At 40.7% G+C, this 26686-nt stretch overlaps 1 protein-coding gene across 2 annotated transcripts in view; it reads right to left on the reverse strand.

Annotated features, from left to right (window-relative positions):
* The window catches only part of LOC117520872 (complexin-2), a 142629-nt gene that overhangs the window by 11677 nt on the left and 104266 nt on the right, over nt 1-26686 (reverse strand). Inside the window, exons 1-2 of one of the 2 annotated variants that reach the window (XM_034182204.1) lie at nt 14488-14501; nt 3945-3955 (exon numbers count right to left, since the gene is read on the reverse strand). The exons of the other annotated variant lie outside the window; for it this stretch is intronic. The gene's annotated coding sequence lies outside the window, so the exon portion shown is untranslated. Of the gene's footprint in view, nt 1-3944; nt 3956-14487; nt 14502-26686 lie in introns of those variants that run through there. 2 annotated transcript variants of the gene reach the window in all.

Raw genomic sequence — 26686 nt, forward strand, 5'->3', positions numbered from 1 at the left:
GGACAGATGGTTTGTTTAAAAATTAAGTGATGTCATTTTTACAATGGAACATTGATGTGTTAAGTCATTAAAGTCTGTTTAAACCTGAGACCAGTCTTTGGTCTAGACATCCATGATATAGTTTTAATGATGTCAACTGGTTTGCCTTTGTAATGGAAATTCTGTTGGAATGTCTGGGTGGTTCTATCCTTGATCACCTTCCTCTTTGATTGTTTTTGGATGTCACTGTTGTTCTGTCTTTGATTATTCTGGGGGTTAATCAGGCTCCTGTGTTTTTGGTCTATGGCTACTTTGAGGTCAGAGTTTGTATGTTGTTTATGTCTACCTGAGTGATCTTTATCACCTGAGACATCCTCTGATTAACCCTCTTTTGGGGCTCTGTTTGTTCCTGGGGATAACTGTTGTAGCTATCGGGATACCTGATTGATCTTTGCTCTTGACCACAGAATGTAGAACATGCCAACAATAAGAGGACCTTACTGTACAGACAAACATTCTTTGTCAAGGCAATAGCCTGCTTTCATACTTTGTTGCTTCTGGTCCTCTGTACAGAGCTTGTTATAATAAAGTTGCCTAATTTCAAACAAGACCATGATATTTCAATTTTTCCACCACACCTTCTAGGCCTGGCAATGATGTTTCAAGTTCTTTGGTGTCATGTACAGCGGTCACGCTTTTTATTAAGCCCACATTGTGTAGACCTTATTTCTAGCATGAGAAACTTCATTTACTGCTAAGAGGTGAAACATTCAGATTCACTGGTCGTCCGGAAGGGTTCTGGGAATTACGTATACGACGGCTGGGACCAAGCTTTACTCAATTGTAAATAACTTTTTAATGATATGAGATAGAAACTTTTTTTGCTGAAAAAGTTAACTCTGCAGATCCACTGTCAGCCATCTTGGTACTCCTCATAGAAGATGTGTGATGATGTGCACATGTGAGTGTCCAATTGGAATGGGTTCTCCGTCACATGGGTTTCTAAAATCCAATCGTAGGGCAGATTTACCTCACGTGATATGGCAAAGATCATTTCAGGAGTGATGTCTTACTAGTTGGCCCTTTGAATAGCCCCCTAACTGCTCAATTGCATTTTTTCATTTTTTGAACTTGAAAATTCTTCTCTGTTGCAAAATTAATCAATATGAAGACAAAGCTTCAGGTTTTAGCTCATACCTTTTTTGTTAAGGGTCAAAAAAAGAACATTTTATTCATTAAAAAAAATAATAATAATATCGGCTGATTTATTGGCTATTTGCAAATCAGCCGATTTATCGATTATCTGCATTTTTTTTTTCATCCAAATATCGTTATCGGCATCGGCCTCAAAAAATCCATATCGGTTGGGCTCTAGTGGAAACATGTATTGTGGATAGATAAATCAGTATTGCAGATATTTTTTGTACCAAATAGTCAAGGTGTGCTTTGGACAAAAGATGAAAAGAACTATCTAGACTGTTATCAACAACATATCCAAAATGTTTATCATCAATATGTGCCATTCTAAATTGCTGAGTTACAAGATGACAGCATTTATAATTTTTGAGTTGTGGTGTTAAAATGCAAGAGATGGACTCATTTAATTGTCTACTCATTCACTCACTGCACTTTATAAGGTACATGCTGAGACTTTTTGAAAGTGGAAGTGGAAGTTAAAACAAATGATGATAATAATAATAAATGAACAACCCCCCCCCCCACCCACCCCACCCCCACCCTTGTCCACGTCATGACACCTTGGTAATGGATCAAGTAGGGGATTGCCTGTTGGGGTAAAATTCGGTGGGGACCTTGTGTGCCCAATGGCCGCTACGGTAACCATGAAGGCCCAACAGAAATCCTGAACCTGAGATGGCTCACTGGGCTCTGACGAAACAAGAAGTCCTGAATGGCAGAACAAATGGAGTAGGTGATGGCTTATAACCCAACAGCTGTGAAGGTGGATGAAGGGTGCAGCAGGTCCTCAGACCCAGATCGTCTGGGTTTTCCCAGCCATTGGACCAGCCAAAGGATCTGTCGAGGGCTGTGTGTGCGTCGGCATGCAACAACACTCCCGCATTAAACCAACACACAGGCATCTCTAGATTGACTAATCAAAAGACAATTTTCTTTACCAACAAGGGATTGCCATGACAATTAAACATGCAAACATGCAAATTCCCACCATTTTCTCAAGGAGGGACAAGTCATGTGACTTACACATGGGAAACATGCCTGTTGGCATGGGTGAATAAAATCTGTCAGATCCCCCAACACCTTCAATCAAGTCCTCTATTAATCTACAATCAAGGACTTTTAAGGTTTAGAGTCCTCCCAAGTGTGACAACATTGGAAAGTAAGGAAGCTCTACTTTATCCCTTTATTCATTGGAGTTTACTCAAGATTGTAGCATCAGGAAATGTCGTGTTTGAGCTCATTATGCATCCAGAGTTTCTCATCTGGTGAAAGAGCATTTATAAAATGCTGCTCTCAGGGAGCTGGGTCCACCTGTAGGCTGTTGTGGTTTTAATGTATAAGGAGATCAGATGTCTTTATGTTACTGAAGTGATCGATTATGAGGGCTGTAATTTAGACATCCAAAGTCCTCCAATGGAAATGATTGTTGGTCCTAATGTTGAATACAATTTTGGTGCTGGGGCAAAAACTTCATTTTAGACTAGAAAAGAGATGTTGTCTTCAAGCAAAATGTTCAAATAATCCCCAAAAGGCCAAATGTTAGAATTTTGCCCAGACTCATTCAGAAGCTGATAGCTGAGCTGCTGCAGCAGTGTTTTTGCACTTTAACTTTGCACACTGTTCCGGCAGAGCAGCGCTGAAGTGTTTCCTCACTCCATAAAAATTAGCTCAATGGTTGGAAATGTGCCCGTGTTTTCCGGGTGCAGGCGCCCGACACACGCTAAACCCTGTAACTCTCTGCTCGCTTCCAACTCACAGCAAAGACCCGGACTGTAATGAGAAGAGGACCTCTCACGCCAGCACATTCCCTCTCAGTATTAGTGCCGCTGCCTGCGCTCGGCTGCCATGCCACGCCTCGCAGGCTCTCTGGAGGAAATAGTCAAATCTGGCCATCTGCTTCTTCTATATAATTGATGAGACAGTGGCGACCTTGAGGTTCTCGGCTGGCGTCTGAACTTGCTATGTAGACGGATCAGGACAAGCACCCGGTCCTTTGTCATGTTGAACGGGGTGACTGCTAATTAAAAACTGACTGAGTTTTTCATTAACTCTTTCGAGTGCAGGCCGTTTGTTCAGGCTTGTTTGTGCTTGTGTCATCACCTTTAACAGGATTGCACCAAGTTGTAGTTGAACGATTTTTGCATCAAGCAAAAGTACCACAAAAGCCTTCGAATGATTTGACATCAGTTGGATTAAGTGTAGCGTCCCTTGCTTTGTATGAGGGTTGTTCACTGGTCAAGGGGCAACTTTTTCACAGTACTGGCCTATGAACCTATGGGGTAGTGGCCAAGTGGTTAAGTGTGCATGTTTCCAAAGCAGAAGGTTCTCAGTTCAAGACCACCATGCCAATTCTCCATGTTATGTGGAATTGCATCAGGAAGGGTATCTGGTATAAAACCTGTGGCAAATCAACATGCACGGCCAGTTCAGATCTGTTGCCCTGTTTGCGAGTAAAACAAGGGACATTGGCCCAAGGGCCCTTCACGATATTTCAGTCTGACAGGGAGTTGATCAAAGTATCCTCTGGTTTCATCCCCACCACTTCAACCTCTAGACCAATGATTCCCAATACCGGTCCTTGGGACCCAAAGTATTGCACATTTTCCATTTGTTTCTGAGCAAATCAAAGCAGATCAGCTCAGTCAGCTGTTGATTCACTGAACAGACCTGACTGACCTGATCTGATGAGTTCAGGGACAAATGAAACTTGTGCAGTACTTTTTGCATCCAGAGGACCAGGACTGGGAGACACTGCTCTAGACTACCACCTCCCAATGTGCTCGTACCTCATGCAAGGGATTTTTATCTCTTAGCACTGTTGTGCCTTTTCCAAACCAGCACTTATTTCCAAGCTCGGGGCTAATTAGTCCATCTGATTGTGACAAAATTGGTGTGCAATAGTGCGAGACATTCGTCATTCCCAAAAGTCTTGGAGCCATCAAACAGTAGCAGCTGTGGAGTCTGTGAACAGTAAGCAAGGCGGTAATGCTCCAGAGAAAGAGCTGAGAGCTTCAGGAAAAAGGCACTTTAAAGCCCTTAATTAGAAACCCAAATGAAAAAGTTATTGCAATGTTTTTTCTGAGCTGAACGAGGAAAATTACTGGTGAAATGGTGAAAGTGACGTGCCGGAGATCAGAGGATCCTCAGCTCAAATCCTGTCAGACCGGAAAATCACTAAGGTCCTTAAGTTGCTCCCAGCGTGTAGTGATGTCAGTCCATGTATGAAAGCGTAAATGTGAGGCATCTCTATAAAGCACTTTGATCATAATGCAGTTACCACCATGGTTTCATAATGTTACCTGTTTATCAGGAACTTCCTACTACTCCTAGGATCCACTAGTCCTAGGATTAACAACAGCATGTTGAAGTTGTTTTTATATTTATGGCAGGTTATATGTTGCACTAAAGTAGTTTAAGTAATGTTACAAAAGATTATATTGGATTAGACAGAATTTTATTAATCCCTTGGGAATACTTTCTCAGGTAAATTAAGGTTCCAGCAGCACTGTATAGCAGCACACAGGGTAAGAAGCACACAGAGCATCAAAAGTGAAAGTAAAAAAGTTGAAAGTATAAATATAAATACCAGAAAAATACTAAAAAAATATGACAAATTAAAAAAAACAGCCCATTTAATTATGGTGAATTTCCATTATTTGATGATTTTCAATTCAACAGATTTATCAACAACAGGACAATTAAAGGTGATTAATGGTGTATGTTAACAGAATCATATGTTTTTATTTTTGTAAATTGAACAAAACTGGATCTGGCTTGTTACCTATTTGAAAGTATTACATTTATTTGTGAACTTTAAAGTCAGTTTGGAGTTGTAATATACACCATGAAATAATATAAAGAGTAGGGTTGATCATGTTATAGAGTGAAAAAATAAAAGATGTGAGAGACTTCGGGCCACATGTTGTTTTTGTTCCACTTGGGGTTTCGTAGGTGCAGACCAAATTTGAACTCAATCAGATAAGATTTAGAGGTCCCCCAGAGTGACACATTTTCCTCTACCTCTGCTGGCAAGGCAATGTCACTAGAGGTGGGCAATACCCGGAATTTTGGTATTGAGCCGATACCAAGTAAATGCAGGCCCAGTATCGCTGATATTGATACCGATAGTTTTTCATATTTAAGCTTCATAGATCCAAAGGATCCAAAAGACCTAGGATAGAATTTCGCCAAACATTGTACGTGACAACAAAATACTTTATTATCACAATCAACATTTTTGTTTAAAAATATCACGTCAACACAACTTAAAACAAAATCTCCTGAGGTACAGGGCTGACAAACCACAATACAACAAATTAACGCACCACAACCAAAATTGGCCACGTGACAGCGCAACAACAAAATATCGGGGGGGGGGGGGGGTGTGCTGCTCTGTGTTGTGTGACACAGCGCAGCGCTGCTCTTACAGAGAGTAGACTTTGATGAATCTGCGTGCGCAGCAGTCAGTGCGTGCAGGAGAGAAAAAAAGCTTGAGCTTTTTTAAACGAGGATCGCTCAATATCAATACCAGCACTGGTATCGATATTATCGATACTAGGATGGATCCACCCACCTCTAAACGTCACCCTAATGGGAGAAGACTCTGATGCCATTATTTTTCTTTTACAGGTACATGTGATGGCTTCTAATCGCAAAAAGTGTTGGTTGATTGGTCACCCGAGGAGAACATTACTGGGATTACTGGATTACTACGCTGCTTGTTTGGGGAAAATTGTTGCTTTGTAGGGGACCCCTAAACAATGACCGATTACAATAAAATTTGGCACAGATCTTGAATTTTATTAGTGGAAGAACATGTGGCCAAAAGATTTTGTAACATTTGACATTTTGAACAGGTCTAATAAAGAGGTTAGAACCACTGGACCCTCCCCCTGTTTATTTGGAGCAGTGTCAGAATCAGAATCAGAATAAGACAACTTTATTTATCCCCGAGGGGCAATTCAGTTCACTGTTACCCGCCTTATTGAATAATAGGGAACGAACAAATAAATACACGACTTTCTATAACAGCATGCCAACAATTGCTCTCACCCGTCAGTACCCACAGATAGCAAGATCAGCAATGATGATACAATAACTTTGACTGTAAAACACCCTTCAGACTCCAGTTTCTGTGCAGGCCTCAAACAGCCTCGGCTGTGTTGGAAAAGCCTGGGCATGAACCCAATACATTGAAATGACTGAATGTCATAAGATAAATGTTGGACTTTTTGCACTTTCCTCCATCAGGACCAAAAAGTCCACAAAATGTACAAGTCCCAATATGTCAAAACAGTCAAGACATAGGCACAATCATAGATAATCAGTGGTGGGCACAGATAACCAAAAAATTAACTTCGATACAGATAATCAGATAACTGAAAAGTTATCTTTGATAAAGGTAAACCAATGAACCACCCAAAAATGTATCGGAAGTTAAAGATAACCGATAAATTCCAGTATTGTCTCTGGTACATTGCAACTGCTAAAAGCTGAATTTGAGTTTTAACACCACGATCGATTTTGGACAAAGACCCAAACAGAGACCCAGCGCTGCAGCACACTGAGAGCAGCCACAAAGCCAGCTCTTTACCAATCACAATGCTCCGGTCAGGCGGAGGTCTTGAAAAATAAAGGCATCCTGACTTATGGTTTTGTGTGAATACTGATAGAATAACTCAATTAATGTCAATTCTGTATTTGTACAAAGTTAAAATATAACATATATCTTTAATGTTGAATAATGCACTAATTCTGAGGTTTTGTAACAAACACAGACAGATCGCAAAGGATTCTGGGTAAAAGTGCCTCTGCTAAACACTGATTGGTTCAGTCATTCATTATGTAAACCAACACGTTAATGTGACGTGTGTCGTGTGTTGGTGTTTACAGATAAATGTGCTTTTGTAAATATTCCATTTTTATTTGTAAAAACAGCATTTTTATGGAGCCCTGGAAGTGTCATCGCAAAATGTTTTGCATGTGGAGAGAATGTGCGCACGTTTTATGATGTGCGCACGTTTGATGATGTTGTAAACGTGCACTCAATATTGTGTTGACACATAAATGCTGGCTTTACACTGTGCGAGTTTTGGCCCTTTTTCAGATGATTTTTCATTCGTGTGAGAAATTTTTGGACAGAGTTTCAGGTTAATTGCGCATCCTGCATCGTGTAGTGTACATGGAGTAACACCTCCTGATTGCCGATCGTATGGTCGAATGAAAATCAAAGTTGTTTGATATTATTCTGTATCCTGCTCATGAAGAGCTACAAGCATCCAACCGCTCGCACTGTGCATGTGCAAACACCGCAGAGCTGTCTTGCAATGTTTTTTTGCTGTTGTTTTGTTTTTAAACTTAATTTGTTAAAAAAAAAAAAAAAAAGCCATTTGCAAAGCCAAAAAGTTGATTTGACAACCATCTGATATAACCGGGGTCCAAATAAATAGAATACTGCCATCTACTGGTGCCCAAGATTGCTTAGTACTTAGGGCGAATACTGCCATGAACACTACTGGCCAGTAGATGGCAGTAGAGGCCTTGAAAACTTGACAAAACAAAATTCCAGATAATCCATGTCTGCTAAATTGATTTAAGATGCGTGGAATTTAATAAACGCAAATACAATGTCTATAAACCCAGAGAATATATTCACGAGAGTTTTAGGCACGAATTTAATGCTGTTGTTAATGCACTGCTGGACATAGCATGTGCTCATAAAACCTTAAAAAATAGCACATTACTTTAAAACTAAAACATATATTTGATGTTTTCACTTTATAAAACTTCAGGCATGACAGTAATTTTAAATAACTTGTCCAAAATTAGTTTGTTTAAAATTTGTAACCAGAAATTAAAAATGTATGCCTCTGGATGACTGTGTGATTTGACCTTAACAGTATGGTGTTAAAGGAAATTATTTTTTGTAATCATTCTTCTTTGCCTGTAGAGGTAGAGGGTTTCTCCTGAAACTAGCACGCTTCTGTTTGCAGAGGGTAGAACTATACATCTCTTAGGGAACTTTCAACAGGTATGTCTCAACTGATTTTAAATTTAAAATGTTTGCTGCTCTTCAGCTTGGTTTACTACGTTATCGGTCTAAAAGTTATCGGATTGCAATTCATCGGAAGATAATTAGTCCGATAATGGTTTTTAAAGTTATCTAAAATGATAATCCGATAATGAAAACGATAATGAAAAGACGACAGTTGCAGAAAACAATCAGACTTTCAAAAGACACACCATGGGTCATAAAAAAAAAAAAAAAATCTCCAACCTGCCAGAATCCTGTCTGTCCCTTCAGGACTTCCCGACTTTGGAATGATTTATGGGTATGAACTAACCTCACCATTACTAATCGGGTTCCTTTATTTTTTTTTCCCAGCAAAGATTCAGTAAGTCATCAAATCTGACATTTGTTTATATACAGTTGTATTTAAAAGTTTGGGCAGCCCTGATGATTTCCATGATTTTTCTTTATAAATCATTGGTTGTTTGGATCAGCAATTTCAGTTAAAAATATCATATAGCAGACAAACACACTGATATTTGAGAAGTGAAATAAAGTTTATAGGATTTACAGAAAGTGTGCAATAATTATTTAAACAAAATTAGGCAGGTGCATAAATTTGGGCACCCCAACAGAAAAAATACATCAATATTTAGTAGATCATCCTTTTGCGAAATAACAGCCTTGAACTGCTTCCTAGCTTCCAGTGAGAGTCTGGATTCTGGTTGAAGGTATTTTGGACCATTCTTCTTTACAAAACATCTCAGGTTTGTTGGTTTCCGAGCAATGACAGCCCATTTAAATCACACCACAGATTTTCAATAATATTCAGGTCTGGGGACTGAGATGGCCATTCCAGAACATTGCACTTGTTCCTCTGCATGAATGCCTTAGTAGATTTTGAGCAGTGTTTAGGGTCGTTGTCTTGTTGAAAGATCCAGCCCCGGCGCAACTTCAGCTTTGCCACTGATTCATGGACATTGTTCTCAAGAATCTGCTGATATTAACTGGAATCCATGTGACCCTCAACTTTAACAAGATTCCCAGTACCTGCACTGGCCACACAGCCACACAGCATGATGGAACCGCCTCCAAATTTTACTGTAGGTAGCAAGTGTTTTTCTTGGAATGCTGTTCTTTTTCAGCCATGCATACCGCCCCTTGTTATGTCCAAATAACTCAATTTTGTTTCATCAGTCCACAGCACCTTATTCCAAAATTAAGCTGGTTTATCCAAATGTGCTTTAGCATACCTCAAGCGGCTCTGTTTGTGGCGTGTATGCGGAAAAGGCTTCCTCTGCATTACAGCATCATACAGCATCTCTTTGTGCAAAGTGCGCTGTATAGTTGAACGATGCACAGAGACACTATCTGCAGCAAGATCATGTTGTAGGTCTTTGGAGCAGGTCTGTGGGTTGACTATGACTGTTCTCACCATCCTTCGCTTCAGCTTATCTGAGATTTTTCTTGGCCTGCCACTTCGGGCCTTAACTAGTACTGTGCCTGTGGTCTTCCATTTACTCACTATGTTCCTCACAGTGGAAACTGACAGCAGGAAATCTCTGAGATAGATTTTTGTATCCTTCCCTAAACCATGATGTTGAACAGTCTTTGTCTTCGGGTCATTTGAGAGTTGTTTAGAGGCTCCCATGTTGCCACTCATTAGAAGAGACGCAAAGAGGAGAAACATTTGCAAATGGCCACCTTAAATACCCTTTCTCATGACTAATTCACCTTTGTAAGGAGGTCATGGGTCAGTGAGCTTACTAAACCAATTTTGTGCTCCAATAATTAGTGCTAAATGTATTCAAATCAATAAAATGACAAGGGTGCCCAAATTTATGCATCTGGCTAATTTTGTATAAATAATTATTGAACACTTTCTGTAAATACTAGAAACTTCATTTCACTTCTCAAATATCAGTGTGTTCGTCTGCGATATGATATACAGTATTTAACTGAAATTTCTGATCCAGACAACCAATGATTTATAAAGGAAAATCATGAAAATTATCAGGGGTGCCCAAACTTTTTCATACAACTATAATTAGATTAAATGTAATTCTTAAAAAACAAACCTAAGATAAAATGGCTGACCTGAAAAAGTGAACTTTCACTGTTCCACGAAACGGTTCGCACATTGGTCGCCTGTATAAGTACATTATGAGCGTGAGCGGCCGGCTCAAACCGTGCTAACTCATCAGAGCTTTAAGAGGAATTTTTAGGTCAGTGAAGACCCGAGGCTTATTTTTAAAGTATGAAACGGCTTTCTCAACAAAAAGCTGAAACTGAAAGGGATCAGGGAGAATTTGGGAGTTCGGGGTCCTGGTGTCACATGGTGGATTAAACTGAGCAGGGTTACATAAAGGCTCGTGTGGGGTTTGGACGGGAAGAACAAAACATTCTGATCTCAACCCCCCACATCCCGTGACACAGACGTTTGGTGGGTTTGAGTATCTGTGCACAGTCGGAGCAGAGACATTGGGACATTTTGAGACCTGAATTTGGGTGTTTACAGCTGAGATCACATGAAGAAGGATAAAGAAACAGGCAGAAACACGATGACTACAGTGACAGTCACCCAGAAAGGCTTCAGAGTGCAAACCTATGCCACATTACGCAATTTATTTTTCTTTAAGGCCTTAAGTTCAGAGGTTTTAGTCATTTCAGGGCTGTTTCTTTAACCAGACCATCCTACAAATGGAATGGTTTTAATTCCAGTCCACACTTAACCTTTTCTCCAAGTGATGCATCAACTGGTTCATGAGTTTTTGAGGAACTCAGAGAAGAAAAAGAATTTAAAAACTAACTAATGGCAGCAGAGGGCTGATTCATAGTGAGGCAAATAAGTATTTGATCCACTGTCTATTTTGCAAGTTTTCCCACCTACAAAGAACGGAGAGGTCTGTAATTTTTATCATAGGTACACTTCAACTGTGAGAGACAGAATCTAAAAAAAAAAAAAAAAAAAAAAAAAAAAAAAATCAGAAAATCACATTGTATGATTCTTAAATAATTAATTTGCATTTTATTGCATGAAATAAGTATTTGATCACCTGCCAACCAGCAAGAATTCTGTCTCTCACAGACCTTTTAGTGTTTCTTTAAGAAGCCCTCTTATTCTGCACTCTTTACTTGTATTAATTGCACCTGTTTGGACTTGTTATCTGTGTAAAAGACACCTGTGCACACACTCAATCAATCACACTCCAACCTGTCCACCATGGCCAAGACCAAAGACCTGTCGAAGGACACCAGGGACAAAACTGTAGACCTGCACAAGGCTGGGAAAATCTCCCATGGAGAAATCAAGGCTGAACTTGCAAAATCGACAGTGGATCAAATACTTATTTGCCTCACTGTACTCTATACACGATACACACTAAATGTACAAAAACATAAATACACATCTGTCTGTCATGATGTTTTTGACTATGAATGATTTCTGTGTGACTTCATTATGAACTCATTCATGCCAATCAATTACAAACATTTTGTTGATCAACATATGTAGATCATCCATCTAGGCTTTTGGTTGCTGAGATATTAAAAAAGGTCTTTTTTGGACTATGTTTTCCTTGGCCTTAACCATTGACCTTTGACCAAACACCTCCAACATCTAATCACCTCTAGATATTGATCCAAGTAATAGTCCCACCGTGTCTGAAGGAAATCTGTCCCGTCTTTTGTGAGTTATCTTGTCCACAGTCGCGTAGGCACACACCAGTGAAAACAATATCCTGCTTTGACGCTTCGCTGGAGCGCAGGGCAACAAACATGTAGGCAACAACAAAAGAGACTATAAAAACAGTAATGAGAAGAATGAAGTAAGGAAAACCAAATAAACAAACATGAAAAAGGTTGTGCATTGTTTAGAGAACGGAGCCGGAGGAAGACTCGACTTCAATCATTTCAAGATAAATATCAGGGAAAGGAAATTAAGAGGAATATCAGAACAGGAGATTTAAGAAAAGCTGTCAGTAAATAGAAAATTACACATTTCAGTTAAAGGCATTGGTGGTGGTGGTGGGGGGGGGGGGTGCTGCAGGGGAAAAAAGCATTGAGCAAAGAGAGAGAAAACAGCGGGACCAGTTCAAGGACTCTGTGTTCCTGCTCTCCCATCTGTCATCCCCCCGACTGCAGACCGGTGGGTCTCAGCTTCATCAGTCACAGCACCCAAACGAGCCGCCCCAACCAGCGCCAGAGTCCACAACGGAGGTCCCCAAACACAACAAAACAAGGTGACCAGACCGAACACATGGCATCTGTTCTTCAGGGTCCCAGTGTCCTTCACAAGCTGCAGCCCAAATCAGATCCCGCCTCGGAATGCATGCACACGGGGTCTCATTCCTTTCTATTCCGGTTTATTCCCGTTAAGGGTCGTGGGGGAACTGAAGCCTGACCCAGCAGTCATGGGTGACATTCAAGAAAAAAGCAGATGCAGGCACGGTTTGGGTCCACATGTCCTCACTGAAAAATCAGCAGAAAACTGCTGTTTGTGGACATCTTTGTCCTGCAGTGAAATAAACTGGGAGGTGTCACTGAACAGTTTGATCAGGATGAAAAACATAACTCATATTTAAAGATCCTTTATACTCACGGCTTTGGATCAAAGTGCCGGACAGCCACCACCAACACAAAAACACCACATGAGGGAATTTCTTTGTTCCATCCTGCCGCCGGACTGCCAGATAACTCAATCCTGACATGAACTGAAGCTGTTCTGGCACCACGTAGTGACCCAAACCTTTACAAAGAAAATGCCATCATTTATTTTCTGTCGCCTGTCTGCACCTCCACCTTTCATTCCAATCGATTACTGATTGACTTTTGTTAATCTTGTCTTTTGATCTTTATTGGTGAGGTTTTATCCTATTTGTAAACTTGGATCCTGATTTCTGATGTTTAATACAAATCACTGATCTTTGATCCTGATCAATCATGTGATCATAAGTGTTTTTCTTTGATCCTGATAGCTAAGCATTGATCCCAGTTACCAGTATTTAATCCAGATCACTGATGTTTGATCCCAATCACTAATCTTTGGTCCTGGTCGATAACATATGATCATAAGTGTTGTCCTTTGATCCTAATCAATGAAGTTTGATCCTGGTTGCTAAATGCTGGTCAGTGATATTTAATCCTGGTCAGTGATCTTTGATCCCTTACGATGTCCTTTGATTCTGATGGTTGATTGCAAGTGTTGTCCTTTGAGCCTCATTGCTGAAGTTTAATCATGACCTATGATTATTATTATTATTATTAGTATTGTTTTATTTTATTGTGTTTTAACTTGTATTATGTTTGTAGCGTATAGCACCTTGTGTCAGCACTGGCTGTTTTAAGGTGCTTTATAAATAAAGTTGGTATGGTATTGCACAACTAATGTGTCTTTATTAGAGAGAGTGGCGACATGACGAGTCGAGAAAAAATTGGTCACGTGACTTGTGGTGCCATCTTGGTTCCAAAATAGCGCTCACTGTTAATGTGTCTGCATGTATTTTATCTGCAACCCCAATTCCAATGAAGTTGGGATGTTGTGTAAAATGTAAATAAAAACAGAATACAATGATTTACAAATCCTCTTCAACCTATATTGAATTGAATACACCACAAAGACAAGATATTTAATGTTCAAACTGATAAACTTTATTGTTTTTGTGCAAATATTTGGTCATTTTGAAATGGATGCCTGCAACACGTTTCAAAAAAGCTGGGACAGTGGTATGTTTACCACTGTGTTACATCACCTTCCCTTCTAACAACACTCAATAAGCGTTTGGGAACTGAGGACAGTCATGGGTATAAAAGGAGCATCCCCAAAAGTCTCAGCCATTCACTTGATGGGGTGAGGATCACCACTTTGTGAACAACTGCATGAAAAAATAGTCCAACAGTTTAAGAACAATGTTTCTCACATATGCGTAACGGTGCTTTACACATTGGAGCAAGAAAGGCTTATTCAAACATTCACGGGCCAAGCAGTACAGCATGCTCTGCCCTACGGGTGGATATTGGAAAACCATATGACGGTGAACCAATTCCCGATTGGACACTCACATTACACACGTCATCACACAGCTGCTATGAGGACTATAAGCATGGCGGAGGGCTGCTTCAAAAGTCCGTGGACTGTACTTAAAGTAAGTTTGTATCTAATATCATTAAAAAGTTGTGTATCATTAAATAAAACTTGTATTCCGCCGTCGTATACGACAGGGACGACCCCAGAGAAGTGTTTTTGTTTTCACTGGTGTTGGATTCTGTGAACTTTTAAACACAGTGACAAGTACAAACTGAACCCTCATAACAAAAGCTCCCAACTCACTACAACAGTTCCTCTGAGACGTTACTGTAATGAGAACCCAACGTTCTTTTAAAACCAGTTTGAGATGCTGGATGTTGCTTCAGCTTTGACTCGCTGACTTTGATCTTCTCTTCACCTCATTTATGACTTTTGACAACGCCTTGAAAGAATCTAAAGGCCACTGCAGTGTGGGCAGATTTGAAATAACTTTAAAAAGTTTCATGGTGATGATTAATGCAATATGATGATCCGTTTCAACTCCTACACAGTTTTTTTTTTTTTAATCAATATCAGACCTTGAAGGTAAAAAAACCCCAAACATTTTTAGAGTCCCGTTTCACACTGACCCTGTCTGTGCTGGTCCTGGGCAGCTAACCGCTCTTCACTCGGGGTTTTGAAACACGAGAGAAGTAGAGAAAGCTGAGCATGGAGGGTTTAAAGGTCATTTTAGAGCTAAATTTGTCCAACAATTCAAAGTGCCCTTGAGCAAGATACAGTGCTGCTTCGTGCTTCTTGTGGTCTTTATATGACTTAATGGTTTAATTGTGAGGATGAATGTCCTTGTGGATGAAGTTCAACATTTTCACAAAAGACACAATATTAAAGGTTGGCGGTTTTTAATCAAAATGGAGACAATGAAAATTAACTTTTGTAAATTAAAATGAAGTGACAGGGACTGAAATTTGGACATTTTTAATGAAAACTAGTGCTTGCTGCTGGTGAATGATGAAACAAATTTATGATGATTTAACATTCGAATCATTGAGAAAATCTTATGTTTTTCAGCCTTCTGGGAGGACTTTAGAATGATTCAAGGTCAATGAAAATCTTTAAGTTAACACAGACGACGTTTACATGCAGCCAATAACCCTTTCATAACCGGAATATTAGCAACAACCCGGTTGCGCACGGCCATGTAAACATCCGCAAAAACCCAAATATGCTCATATTCCAGTTTTTAAAAACCCGGATAAGACCCCTGGGTTACTCCTTTTCTAACTCGAATATCAGGTCATATAAACGCGCATTGGAATGTCCCCATAGAAAGGAACAATATTTTGTGTTCTGCGCATGTCCTATCCGCAAGGAATCTTGGTCTTTTGAGTACGGCAACTACTTGTATGCGGTGCGCACAACCCAGCAGACACCACAGAAGCAGAGATAAACAGCGCATTATGTTCTGCGTCCTTATCAGGCGGGCCGGTCATGGCACCGGTTGGCATCACCGTGATTGCTCTCACTGCCTCCGATGTGCTTACTGAGTCTGCGGGCTCGGTAAACACAGCAGCGGGCCACTCACACGGCCCCCCTCTCTGCTGTGGGGAGCTGCACCAACTCAGCAGAACCAGGCTCAGGGAGGGGCAGTCTTCTGCTGGGACTGGTTGGGGCTGAGGGAGAGAACCAGGAAAAAGACATGCTGTGGAGGGAGCAGAGATCGATCACTAATGATTAAATGCAGAGTGGTACATACAGAGCAAAAAGAGGAAAGAAACACTCAGTGCATCATGGGAACCCCCCAGCCAGTCTAAGTCTATAGCAGCATAACTAAGGGATGGTTCAGGGTCACCTGATCCAGCCCTAAACTATAAGCTTTAGCAAAAAGGAAAGTTTTAAGCCTAATCTTAAAAGTAGAGAGGGTGTCTGTCTCCCTGATCTGAATTGGGAGCTGGTTCCACAGGAGAGGAGCCTGAAAGCTGAAGGCTCTGCTCCCATTCTACTCTTTAAAACCCTAGGAACTACAAGTAAGCCTGCAGTCTGAGAGCGAAGCGCTCTATTGGGGTGATATGGTACTACGAGGTCCCTAAGATAAGATGGGACCTGATTATTCAAAACCTTATAAGTAAGAAGAAGAATTTTAAATTATATTCTAAAATTAACAGGAAGCCAATGAAGAGAGGCCAATATGGGTGAGATATGCTCTCTCCTCTAGTCCCTGTTAGGACTCTAGCTGCAGCAATTTGAATTACTGAGGCTTTTTCAGGGAACTTTTAGGACAACCTGATAATAATGAATTACAATAGTCCAGTCTAGAGGAATAAATACATGAATTAGTTTTTCAGATCACTCTGAGACAAGACCTTTCTAATTTTAGAGATATTGCGCAAATGCAAAAAAGCAGTCCTACATATTTGTTTAATATGCGCATTGAATGACATATCCTGATCAAAAATGACTCCAAGATTTCTCACAGTATACTAGAGGTCAGGGTAATGCCATCCAGAGTAAGGATCTGGTTAGACACCATGTTTCTAAGATTTGTGGGGCCAAGTACAATAACTTCAGTTTTATCTGAGTTTAAAAAGCAGGAAATTAGAGGTTATCCATGTCTTTATGTCTGTAAGCAATCCTGCAGTTTAGCTAATTGGTGTGTGTCCTCTGGCTTCATGGATAGATAAGCTGGGTATCATCTGCGTAACAATGAAAATTTAAGCAATGCCGTCTAATAATACTGCCTAAGGGAAACATGTATAAAGTGAAATAAAATTGGTCCTAGCGCAGAACCTTGTGGAACTCAATAATTAACCTTAGTCTGTGAAGAAAGATTCCCCATTTACATAAACAAATTGTAATCTATTAGATAAATATGATTCAAACCACCGCAGCGCAGTGCCCTTTAATACCTATGGCATGCTCTAATCTCTGTAATAAAACTGTACTTCATTAGTATCGTGAAAGACATGAATAATGTCTTTTATTGATGGTAGAAAGTACCGAGGTAGCGACATTTACAAGAAGGTGGCCGAAAAGTTACGCAAAGCAGGATTTGCATGAACGCCAGACCAAATCAAGCACCGGTTGGAAGACGTGTCACTGTTTAGATGGGGAATATTCCAAATGATACCAATATACCCTGTTACAGGAGTAACTCTGTCTGCTTACGCATGTAACGGGTTTATTCCTAATGATTCAGAAACCGAATATTGACCTTAACCCGAATATTAACGGCATGTAAATGTAGTCACAGATTCAAGGAATCTATATGCAGAATTTATATGAAAAAAGTTCTGAACACATGTGCCACACATATCACAAATCTCCACACTTTATCTCAACTTTGCCTTTAAAAAAGTGATTAGTTTGATTCTTTATCTCAATATTTGGTTTGGAGCTGAAATTTAGAATTTTGTAACTCGGTCCTGAAGTTGATTCTTGATCTGACTAAAGATCCAGATTCCTCAGGTTTTTAGTCCCTTTGGCGAAGGGCCACAGGATAATACCATAAAGGTTCACATAAGAAGCACGATCTGAAGATTTTTATGGAAAATCTCTCAGAGAATTTTCCTGAAATTTCATACAAACAATCCTGAGGGGGACTTCTGGTCATGATAAATTGTTGAACTTTCCGACTGAATCCACGGTAGGGCCCCCAGGGACAAAATGAGATTTTTGCACACTTCTTGTCCCATTTAATGCTGACGGCTCCCTTGATGACGTGATTCGTGATTCACGTCATCAAGGGAGCCATCAGAAAGGCATCCATCCCATCATTAGAGGGACAGCTGTCCTGCCATTAGGTGTGCTAACTAGAGCACAATAGTTGCTAATTAGAGCTATTGTTTAGTCACTAGCCTATAGCAGTCTGCCTCTCAGTAGGAGGGGTCTGGTTAGGTTTAAAACTTCAGCTTTTGTGGCTTCTATTTTATTCTCTTACAAGAGTCAGACATAAATCAGACTTCCAGAGCAAGAATTAGCTGAGGGAAGCTTCTGCGATTTGAAGCGAACGTCCTCGCGTCAAGCAACCCAGTCAGTCGCAGATTCCAGCTTCTCTACTATGGAAACCACCTGGACAATGAGCAGCCTACACAGAAACTGCTCAGTAACTTTTGTCTATAATTCTGCATATAGATTCCTTGAATCTGTGTTAACGTAAAGATTTTCATTGATCTTTGAATGATCTTCCACCTCCCAGAAGGTTGAAAAAAAATAAGATTTTCTTAAAAACTTACTCAGTTTTCTGAAGTTTGGTACAAACATTACTTAGGGGCCCTAATGGTCACGATAAGTTGGAGTTTCTGACTGAGTCCTTCCAAACGGTAAACAATTTCAGGCAAATTCATACGAATACTTAATGAATGCCATTTTCCCCATATTTGGTTGCAATTACTCTTTTGTCCAAAAGAAATCAGGGTCTCTCACCCTTTTTTCCCCCTTTGTATTACAGGTAAAGCATATTATTCATTATTTAGGACTCTGGAGATCTTCCTCTTACTGACTCATAAGCTTTTTACTTTTGTCGGATAAAATAGGTTGCCCTCGTGCCCCCAGTTCTTTAAGACACAAATCAGTTTTGCCTGTGGTGGCTACTGGGTAGGCAACGTATTCTAAATCCTTCACAGGACTGGGTCACGTTGTCAGCTATGACAACTGCTTGTTGTTGTGCTCACAGTCAGCAATGTTGCAAAGAAACATTCTTCCTTCTAAATGTCTCAATATAAATGTGAACTTGTCATAAATTTCAGGGAATTCAAATGTGTAACATTAGTTATTCAACCATTCAGGTCTCTGGGTTTTCTTGGCCTCTGAGATCAGGAGATGTCTGGGAAGTAGTGGAGTGCAAGAGTGGTATAATTTACATTTTTGCTTCAAATTGATGCTAAAGTTTTAAATTGTTACTGAGACTCGAAGCTTAAATTTAGTGCCAAAAAGTTAACTTTTTGCATCAATATGTAATGACTACGATTCAGGAACCCCATAAAGAGCTTACGGACTTATCAGTGGATGCACAGAGGTGTTGGTGATGCCCATGTCACTGCAGGAGAACAAAGGTCCAAGTCCTTAGCGTCTTGGTGCTTTCTGTCTTGCTGTCTGGTTGGAAGAAAAAGGTGATGAGTGGATGGTTTTGGTACTAGGTCACTTTGGAAGATCCTGGGTACCACTGGAATGACTTTGCATCACATGCGCACTTACTTCAGGAGGGTCATCTTCAACATTTTGACCATGTGATTATTCTCGTGCATGAACCCCCCTTACCAAAAAATAGTACTGATAAGTATATAAAAAGTAAACTGGAAGTATACTTGAAAACATACTTGCATCTACTACTTTTTGGTAAGGGCCAGGCATGCAGGTGCCTCAGTGGTTGAGGACTGTAACAGGCTGAGACAGGATAATGTTGCACCTGGCTGCTACAGATGGCTACCATACATGACACCACCAGCGCATGCTCACAGACTTGTCTAATTTTTGCCTTCCTTTCTTGCTTGGCTGGATGGTCTCTTTTCTCCGATTCAAAATTCACCCAGAACTTTGCCATGAAACTGTCAGTTAATACAGGATTAGAGCACAGTACAAATGGCATTCTGTGTGAGAGGTTCTTGTGTCCATTCTCGTAGACAGACCAGACTTTGGAAAAATTAAGATTCAACAGCTTGATCTGGATTGACCACTTGTGATGTTTCGGTAACTGATTGAAGGGAATGAACCAAATCTGAACATGAAGGAAGAAATTTCCCATCTAGAGCAACATAAAGAGAAGTGGAAGTCGAACAGACAAAAAGAGGTGTTGTTGAGCACAGCATGTTAAATCTCTGAGGGCCATCACTCCTGTGCTTTATCATCTGATTACCACCATTATCATTGGAAGTCCACCTCACAGACTCTGGCCTTGGCGATAAGCGAGCAGCGACAGCCCACATTTATCAAACCCTGAGGCTGGCAAACTGTCCATCCACCTGCAGCGCAGGTCCCCCAACAGGCTGTTCCTTATCGTCACACCGTAATGGATCTGAATATGTATCTTCTTGTGTCTTCAGAAGCCAAATGAACACAGTCCTGTGATCGTCTTCATGTCAGCACATGCTGGTTCTGGACATTGCCGCATCCAGGACACTATTGTCACGGACCCTGGTGTTGTCAAAAGTCATAAATTACTCTGTTTTGGTGACCTTGGTAGAATGCAGTCCTTTGTCATTGTAATTGGATTTTGTTGAGCGTGCTGATAGTTGTGTGGTGTTGTATTTTGTTCCACGTTTGATTGACGTGTGGCTGGGTCGTCCCTCTGATGTCATTTGCCTTTATATGGTTTGCTTTGTGACACAAAGTGCTGTGTGGCTGGAGGAGAAATTCTTTGTTTGTCTGTTGTATTAGTCAGTAGGTTTTTTTTTTTTTTGTTGTTGTTGTTGGGTTTTTTTTGAAGCTACGAAGGTAAATGTATGGTTTGTAATGTGCACTTTTGTGAAAAAGTGAGGATTTTCCTTATAGGCTTTAGGAGGCTTTCTCATAAGGAGACTGACTGCTGCTTTTTTTTTTTTTTTTTTTTTTTAAGGGACGGAGGCAAGAGTGGGTTGTAGCATCCCACACCTTTTAGCTACTTAGGGATTTTTGGTGGAAGGACAGCAGAGATCCTCTCTTTTATTTTGGTGTAACAGTGCAAAGTATCATTTAAGCTTCTGTGGTTTCAGGTAGGTTTTTCTCTAATTTGTGTTACAATGGACAAAGTAGTGGAATATTTTGTGGAGTCACCATCTGTGAGTGGTTTGGGTCTTTGTACTAAACAACAGTTGGCTTCCATTGGAGAGTTTTATAAAGTGGATGTGGGAGATTAAGGAAGAGTTTAGATCATGAAAATTCAGTAAGGTATATCTTATATATTATAATCCAATTCTAAGGTGGAACTATGCCAGTATACAAAGGTATATCTAAATATCTAAAAAGGAAGAGTAAAATAGGAGAGTAGAAAAGAGTAGAGCCACTTAGGTGCTGGTCTTGAGAACCAGGGATGGTAGGTTAAAAAGCTTTTTTATCCATGGGAACTCTCCCTACCCACCCAAAGCAGCTCAAGAAAAAGGTATATATAATATAATAAGTAATAAGACATAAGAAGGATAAGACATCACAGGAGAAGATTGTTATCAAACACAAAGGAACCAACTATTTTGTAAGCTATGATGAACGTTGCTAAGGCCGGCTAGATAAGCTAACGTTAGCTATTAGGTATAACTAATTGTACCCCACTCCTCCAATATTTACTTAAATATAATAATATTAAAAAGGGGGGAACAAGAAAAAGTAAAGTGTGTAGAAATGTATATGGAGACATAAGTACATATATTTGCAGAAAAGAGAAAAACGGCGGCCGTTTTAATCACCAAACCTGCAGTTGCCAGCAAAGGGAATTTGAATTAAGGCAGCATTGATGGAGAAGGGTGTGTTACCAGACGAAGGTAACGTAGCTGCAGATGAGGTCAATTCTGCTTTAACGTTGGAACAAAAAAGAGAACTGCTGATGTTACAAATGGAGATGGAAAAACTGGCACTTGAGAGGGAGAGACTTCAGTTGGAGCGGAGCAGGTTAAAAATGGCTTCTGGAAATTTGAGTCCAGGAAGGGAGTTTGATTTGGTGTCCGATTTACGTCTTGTTCCTACGTTTGAGGAGAGTGATCCGGATAGATTTTTTGCACTTACTGAGAGAGCGTCTAACTCGAGGAGCTGGCCTGAGGCTGATCAGGTTGTTATGTTGCAGTCTGTCTTTACAGGTAAGGCTCAAGCAGCATATTCAGCTTTGAGTGAATGTGAGTTGGGGTACAGAACTGTCAAGGAGGCTGTGTTAAAAGCTTATGAGTTGGTTCCAGAAGCCTAGGCAGCGTTTTAGGTCCTGGAGGAAGGGGGAAAGGCAGTCCAATGTGGAGTTTGCTAAAGATCTGTGCAAACATTTCAGTAGGTGGTGTTCACTACTTATGAAGAGCTTTGTGACCCAATTGAACAGTTTATTGACTGTGTTCCACCTGAAGTTGCTACTCACATAACTGAGAGGGGGAAAGCTGTTGGATCTGAGGCAGCTACGATTGCTGATGAGTATATTTCAGTTCATAAAGGAAAAAGTAGGAGGTGCCCTCTCTCTGATTTTTCCACTGCTAAATCTATGAGTCATTCAGGGTTTGTTAGGTCTGAACCTATTAGACCTGGTCATTTTTCTATGTCCATGCGTTGAGGCCATGGAAAGGGTCACTGGAAGAGTGAATGTCCTGTTTTGAGAAGAAAGTTAGTAGTTTTCCTAAAAATGTTAAACCTGCTGCATTTACAGCCCGAAGGGAAGACTCCACAGTTTCATGTGCCAAGACTAAGAACTGTTCTGGTTTGGAGTAACTGATTCCTTCATTTGAGCTTTAGTTTTACCATTTTCAGAGGAGACTGATACAGGTGACTGTGTTATTGTTAGAGGTGTTAGTTTGGTTCCACTTAGTGCGCTTTGCACAAAGTTTTTCTGACATGTGGTCTTGCTGAAGGAGATGTTCACCTTGCAGCACATCCAGCTCTACCAATAGAAGGTGTGGATGTCATTCTGGGTAACGACTTAGCTGGTGATAGAATTTGGGATTCTGATTGTCCTGTTAGTTTCAGCTCAATTCAAGGAACCAGATGACTGTGAGCGGGACTTTACAGAAGTATTTACAGCTTATGCTGTCACCAGGGCTAAAGCTAAGTCTGACACTGTTGATGATCCGTATGATTTTGAGCTTAATTTTTCCTTACCTGAGTCACTTTCAGGCTCTCAGCAGGAATCGGTCACTGAGCAGAGAGCGGATGCATCCTTGAGTGCACTGTTCGACAAAGTGCAGCCCACTACAGAGACAAAAAGTGCAGCATTTGGGTATTTTCTTTGGGTTGAGGTACTGGTTAGGACCTCATCTTGGGAACTCCAATTTTCAAATTTTGGTTTCTATTAAATTTAGAAATAAACTGTTATCTTGCCCACACGATCAAACAAGCTATTTAGGAGTTAACAAAACATACAATCATATTTTCTTTTATTTTTTCTGGCCTTGTTTAAAGTGTGATGTTGTAGCTTATAGCAAGACTTGTCATACATGTCAAGGAGCGGGCAAACCAAACCAGTCTATTGGACCAGCACCACTTCATCCAATACCTGTCATTGAAAATCCTTTTGAACATTTGATTATCGATTGTGTTGGGCCTTTGCCTAAATCAAAGTCTGGTTCTCAGTATCTGCTAACTATTATGTGTCTGGTTACTCGTTACCCTGCTGCTTATGCATTACGTAATATTACTGCAAAGTCTATTGTTAAGGCATTAACTCAGTTTATAGTCATATTTGGTATTCCTAAAATCATCCAAAGTGACCAGAGGTCACATTTTTCTTCACATCTCTTTGCCCAAGTCCTGAAACAACTTAACATGAAGCACAATCAGGCCTCAGCGTATCACATGCAGAGCCAAGGAGCTCTGGAGAGGTTCCATCAGATGTTGAAATCCCTGTTGTGCTCTTATTGTATATGTGCTCTTAGAGTTGTGTGGGGATTGGGAGGATGGTCTGCCATGGTTACTTCTAGCAGCAAAAGAAGTTTGTCAGGAGAGCACTGATTTCAGTCCAAATGATCTGGTCTTTGGTCGTAAAGTACGGGTCCATTGGCTTCATGGTAAGTGGGCTTCAAATAAACCTCCTGCTAATTTGTTGGACTACGTGAATAGTTTTCACCATTCAATCAATTTTATTTATATAGCGCCAAATCACAACAAACAGTTGCCCCAAGGCGCTTTATATTGTAAGGCAAGGCCATACAATAATTACGGAAAAACCCCAACGGTCAAAACGACCCCCTGTGAGCAAGCACTTGGCAACAGTGGGAAGGAAAAACTCCCTTTTAACAGGAAGAAACCTCCAGCAGAACCAGGCTCAGGGAGGGGCAGTCTTCTGCTGGGTCTGGTTGGGGCTGAGGGAGAGAACCAGGAAAAAGACATGCTGTGGAGGGGAGCAGAGATCAATCACTAATGATTAAATGCAGAGTGGTGCATACAGAGCAAAAAGAGAAAGAAACACTCAGTGCATCATGGGAACCCCCCAGCAGTCTAAGTCTATAGCAGCATAACTAAGGGATGGTTCAGGGTCACCTGATCCAGCCCTAACTATAAGCTTTAGCAAAAAGGAAAGTTTTAAGCCTAATCTTAAAAGTAGAGAGGGTGTCTGTCTCCCTGATCTGAATTGGGAGCTGGTTCCACAGGAGAGGAGCCTGAAAGCTGAAGGCTCTGCCTCCCATTCTACTCTTACAAACCCTAGGTGTTATGTGGGCCGCTGAAGAGGAGGTACTGCTGGCCCACCACCACCAGAGGGCGCCCTGCTTGGAGTGCGGGCTCCAAGCACGAGAGGGCGCCAGACCCAGAGGTAGTGACAGCTGTCACTCATCGCACCAGTTGTCACTCATCTACACCAATACATAAGCCGGACTGCAACTCCACCTCCCCGCCGAGAAATCGACTACCAAGAGGTAATTTGTCTGCTGACACATACGTTGTGTAATAATCTGAACTTCTGTTGCAGCCGTTTTCCTGGTGGTTTTCTTATCTGCGGAATTGGCGTTTGGTGTGACAGCGACTGCTTCGCCTCACACCCCGAACCAGATAAGTGGTTAATCAGGAGCTGCACGAGTGTGTGATTGGAGGTGGAGGTGCTCCCTCCTAACTGTGTACAGACTGTGGACTACTGAGTGTGCGGACTCACACTCATTCATCTTGTCTCTGCTTTCTGCCAGCAGTACCAGGGTCGACAGCCGAAGACAGAGGCCACCTGGGGACGCGGGACTTGGCGGCTCCGGTGTTCTTCAGACCATTGGTGGTGGAAGCCGTGTGGGACGCGGCTTCTCTCTCGTCGGGGGTCTTCTATCTTCGAGCCTGCCCACACGTCACCTGGTGTTAATTGACTTTACAATTTTTGTGTGTTTAGTTGTGTGTTGTCACAACATTAAATTGTTACTTTTTGGCTTATTCATTGTCCGTTCTTTAGCGCCCCCTGTTGTGGGTCCGTGCTACGACACCTTCCCAACACCTAGGAACTACAAGTAAGCCTGCAGTCTGAGAGCGAAGCGCTCTATTGGGGTGATATGGTACTAAGAGGTCCCTAAGATAAGATGGGACCTGATTATTCAAAACCTTATAAGTAAGAAGAAGAATTTTAAATTATATTCTAAAATTAACTGGAAGCCAATGAAGAGAGGCCAATATGGGTGAGATATGCTCTCTCCTTCTAGTCCCTGCTAGCACTCTAGCTGCAGCATTTTGAATTAACTGAAGGCTTTTCAGGGAACTTTTAGGACAACCTGATAATAATGAATTACAATAGTCCAGCCTAGAGGAAATAAATGCATGAATTAGTTTTTCAGCATCACTCTGAGACAAGACCTTTCTAATTTTAGAGATATTGCGCAAATGCAAAAAAGCAGTCCTACATATTTGTTTAATATGCGCATTGAATGACATATCCTGATCAAAAATGACTCCAAGATTTCTCACAGTATTACTAGAGGTCAGGGTAATGCCATCCAGAGTAAGGATCTGGTTAGACACCATGTTTCTAAGATTTGTGGGGCCAAGTACAATAACTTCAGTTTTATCTGAGTTTAAAAAGCAGAAAATTAGAGGTCATCCATGTCTTTATGTCTGTAAGACAATCCTGCAGTTTAGCTAATTGGTGTGTGTCCTCTGGCTTCATGGATAGATAAAGCTGGGTATCATCTGCGTAACAATGAAAATTTAAGCAATGCCGTCTAATAATACTGCCTAAGGGAAACATGTATAAAGTGAATAAAATTGGTCCTAGCACAGAACCTTGTGGAACTCCATAATTAACCTTAGTCTGTGAATAAGATTCCCCATTTACATGAACAAATTGTAATCTATTAGATAAATATGATTCAAACCACCACAGCGCAGTGCCTTTAATACCTATGGCATGCTCTAATCTCTGTAATAAAATTTTATGGTCAACAGTATCAAAAGCAGCACTGAGGTCTAACAGAACAAGCACAGAGATGAGTCCACTCTCTGAGGCCATAAGAAGATCATTTGTAACCTTCACTAATGCTGTTTCTGTACTATGATGAATTCTAAAACCTGACTGAAACTCTTCAAATACACCATTCCTCTGCATGGTAGGACAACTGGCTAAACTGAAAGTGGCAAAGTGGAAAACGTTGTATGACAGACATTCTGAGAAGTGGCAGTTCAGTGAGGGGGATCAAGTTTTGGCTTTGTTGTCAATTGTCGGGTCTCCATTCGAAGCAAAATTTCGTGGCTTTTATACTGTTGTGAAAAGGCTTTCGGATCTTAACTATCTTATTGCAACTCCACACAGGAAAAAAAGTCATCAGCTTTCCCATATTAATCTTCTGAAACCCTATTTTGTCAGAAAGTCTTTATAGCGTCAGTCTAATTCTGCAGTTGGAGGTGAAGTACCTCAGTCA

The sequence above is a fragment of the Thalassophryne amazonica genome, chromosome 11 (assembly GCF_902500255.1).
Source record: "Thalassophryne amazonica chromosome 11, fThaAma1.1, whole genome shotgun sequence".
Lineage (NCBI taxonomy): Eukaryota > Metazoa > Chordata > Actinopteri > Batrachoidiformes > Batrachoididae > Thalassophryne > Thalassophryne amazonica.